Source organism: Hibiscus syriacus, unplaced genomic scaffold (genome assembly GCF_006381635.1).
Source record: "Hibiscus syriacus cultivar Baekdansim isolate YM2019G1 unplaced genomic scaffold, ASM638163v2 tig00111841_pilon, whole genome shotgun sequence".
Lineage (NCBI taxonomy): Eukaryota > Viridiplantae > Streptophyta > Magnoliopsida > Malvales > Malvaceae > Hibiscus > Hibiscus syriacus.
In genome coordinates, this window is record NW_024063196.1 from 1520994 (window position 1) to 1525411 (window position 4418).

Sequence of the window (4418 nt, forward strand, 5' to 3'; positions counted from 1 at the left end):
CTTTTATTTGTAGACTCACTTAGGTCCAAAACCCACGATTCTCATAGTAAACTTAACGAACCAACCTTACACCGTGATCTTCTTGGAGCACTGCTCAACGCACCAACCTTTCCTCGTATAACCTGATATCACATACTTATAAAAAAACACATCTCCTTCCTAAGCACGCCTTTCATATCCAAAGGTCTCATTAAGAAAAAATAGTCAATTAATCCAAGTATACAAGAGTGGTTGTCAAAGATGCATATTTTTCACATTTTCGCTTACAAAATACATTTTGAAACACTCATCAGAATTTTTAATTGTCATGATCAACCACACATATATGGACACCGAGACGCTCACTCATCCATGCACACTTTCACTTATATATAAACTTTCAAATTCACTTTTTAAAAGCACTATGCATCAATTGCAACTTTTACACAATTCACTATACATATCCAAATTCCATATCACATTTCCTGTCAATCATGTGCATTAATAAAGATTCATCCATAATAGAGTTTAAGCTAAGAGAATATCTAAACTACACCTTCTTCTAACCTTGAACATGTTCATCTACAAAGAACAAAAGCCACTCACCTTTGAGTCCACTAACCGAAATAACTTCCAAACACCTAGAAAACGCTCACCAAAATAGAATGCACTATTTCCCCTCAACAATAAACACATCAAACACCTTGGAAAGAAAAATAACACATCAATGACACATCCAAAATAGAGCAGAAATTTCTGTTCCAAGACAGAGCAAAAATACCAAAATTACGGAAATGACTCCCCGAGCTTCCGATCCAAGCGCCACTCCTCCTCAAAAAGAGGTGATCAAGAAAAAGTAATATAAAAAACTAAACTCAAATAAACCCTCATAATTAACCTTAACAAATCCTAATTCCCGAATTCTCGAGAAATGCTGAAATGAAGCTTGTTTTAAAGAAATCAATATCTAAATCAAATGAGATTAAAAAACTGATTTAGTATGATAATAATATCATCAAAAACATCTTAATCAACACAATAAAACCTTGAAAAGTGATCAAGAAAAATAGCACATTAAAAACCTTTGAAAATCATTTTTTAATTCAGAAACTTCCGTTTAAAAGAATTACCTACTTAAAATCATCAATCACATTAGATTGTTAATCATTGAAGCACAAAAGGAACCAAGGAAAAGAGAATTACCTTGCTGGAAAAGAATATGAAAATCAACACTGGCAACACCGAAGTGATCAATGAAGAAAACGACAAGAGAAATTAAAGAAAAGAAACAATCTTGATTGAAGAGAGAAAATCAAGAAAAAAGAAACAAGAATCAATAACAAAGGAATAGAAAATGAAGGAGAAAAGTTTCAGTCACTAGAGAAAATTTGGGAGAAAAGATACGATAGTGTTTGGATGAAAAAAATGAAAAGAACGGTTAATGAAAATTAGGAATGAAAATGAACAAAGATAAAAAATGAATCTAGATAGAAAATTAGCAAAAAATAGATTAAGATACGGTTAAATTTAGAGGGAAAAATAGTAAACACATACCTTGGTAAAATAAGCTTCATATATTTTTATTTGTGATATCTTTACAAATTAGTCACTAAAATTACAATTTCCAATTTATTCAATTTATTCACTTTGTAAAAAAACAATTATAAATTCCCAAAAACTAGAAATTAACAATTCAAAACTATTTAAATCATTTTAGAAAATATGTATCAATAAAAATTCCAATTTTAATATTTTTATTAAATACTCAAGAATCAACCCAACTACCGACCCTGATTTTGGGACGTTACAACTCTCTTCCCCTAAAAAAAATTCATCCCCAAAATTACCTTAATTGAAAAGCAGCGGAAACTGAGCTATCATCGACTCCTCCATCTCCCACATCGCTCTTCTGTATTATAATTACGCTACAACACTTTCACTAATGGAACAAAATTATTTTTGAAGCATTTTCACATCACTAGCCAAGATCTTAATCGATTCTTCCTTATTATAATTACGCTACAACACTTTCACTAATGGAACAAAATTATTTTTGAAGCATTTTCACATCACTAGCCAAGATCTTAATCGTTTCTTCCTCATACGAAAGATCATCATGTACCTCAACATCTTCTATCGAAAAGACGTACGAAGGATCCAATCAATACTTACACAACATCGACACGTGGAACACATCGTGATTACGTTTGAGCTCAGGCGGTAACCTAAGACGATAAGTAATTTTACCAACGTGCTCTAACACCTTACCTTATATACAAAACGTAACACCTTCTTCCAAGGTGAAACCTTCGAGAACAAAAACTCACCCATGACATGCTCAATCTCTCGACACTTCATATCAACTTATGACTTATTTCGATCAAAATCAACCCTTAAGTTATCTGATATCAAGTTAACCTTATCTTGCATCTCCCGAACCAAATTTGGACCAACAACACGCCTCTCACTCAACTCAAACCAATACAAAGAAGTATGTCACCTACGCCCATACAACGTCTCAAACAGTGCCATTTGAATACTTACCTGATAACTATTATTATATGCAAACTCTACCAATGACAAACAACACTCCCATAAACCAACAAAGTCTATAATACAAGCCCGAAGCATATCTTCTAAAACTTGAATTACATGCTCCGACTAACCATTCGTCTACGAATGATAAGCCGTAATAAGACTAAACCTCAAACCAAATGCCTTACACAAACTCTTCCAAAACCTCAATGTAAAATACGGATCATGATATGAAATAATCAACAAATGAACACCATGCAATTGTACTATTTCTGTTGTATACAACTTTGCCAACATCTGCAACGAAAATGTCGTAAGGACTGACAAAAAATGTGCACTCTTAGAAAAAGATCAACAACCACCCAAATAGAATATTTCTTTGACAAAGTCAACGGTAAACCCATCACAAAATCTATAGTAATACTCTTCCATTTGCACTCAAGAATATTGATTTTTTAAAGCAAACTCGAAGGGCACTGATGCTCGGCTTTAACATGTTGACAAACCAAACATCACCCCACAAACTCAACAACTGCACGCTTCAACCCCAGTCACCAATAAAAATCCCTGAAATCTTGATACATATTTTTACTACCCATATGTATCGAAAACAACCCACTATATACCTCCAAAAGAATTTCAGGCCTCCAAATCAAATTTGTGAGCACACATAACCTACCTTGAAAACACAACACACCCTAGAAATTCAACGAGAAATCACCACTTGAACCATCTATCGCGAGCTGCAAATTCTCTTCCAACTTTCTATCACTAGCTTGAAAATCACGAATATGTTGCGACCACATAGAGTTAATTTGTAATTTAGCGGCTAACGCTCCATCCTCAAAAAAACTCAAACTACAAATAAAGTTCGTAACTCACCCATCGACTTATGACTCAAAGAATCGACCACCACGTTTACTTTACCTGGATGATACTTAATCAAACAGTCATAATCCTTTAACAACTCCACCCAACGCCTTTACCTCAAGTTCAATTTCTTTTGAGTAAGAAGGTACTTGAGACTTTTGTGATCGTGTAGATAACACATCTATCACCATACATGTTGTGACACCAAATATTTAGCGCAAACACTATCGTGACCAGCTCCAAATCATGTGTGGGATAGTTACGCTCATGCGAATTTAGCTACCTTGACGCATAAGCAACCACCCTACCATCTTGCATCAACATGCACCCAAGACCGGTAATAGATTGTTGAATACATTTTAATATTTCGATATAACAAATTAAGATAAATGAATTTTAATATTTTCCTAAAGATTTTCTAAGTATATTTGATATAATTATTCGAATATCAAAATATTACTCCAAATCTTTCAAAAGTCATTTTTAATCCTTACTCAAGTGTAAAATTAAGTTTTAATCTTAAAATAATTTCAAAATAATTTTACAAATTATTTCGAACCATTTCAAAGCCAAAAATTCCAGTATGTCCAAAGGGAACTGATTCCCCCCCAAGGGGGTACAGATTCCCCCTGAATGGTTTGGCTCCGAGAAATTCCAGTATGCTCGGAGGGAATCGATTCCCCCCCAAGGGGTTACCGATTCCCCCAGATCAACGATCAAAATATTTGAATTTTACACTTAGGGAACCGATTCCCCATGAGTGGGTATCGATTCCCCCCACGCTCCAAGCAGAAATATTAATTGTTTTCACACTTAAACGGATCCAATAACTTCATTAATGATCCCCAACATTCAGAAGTGATTCAAGGTGTATTTAAACAAGCTTAGAAGCCATTGATCAAAAACAAGAAACATCAAGCAACTAGAATCAAGAGAGAATCAAAGAGAAAGCATCAAACCTTAAGTTTGAGCATTTCAAGCCTATTTTTCATTCAATATTCATTTTGCTTTCAAGAACACTTATTGTGCTCAAT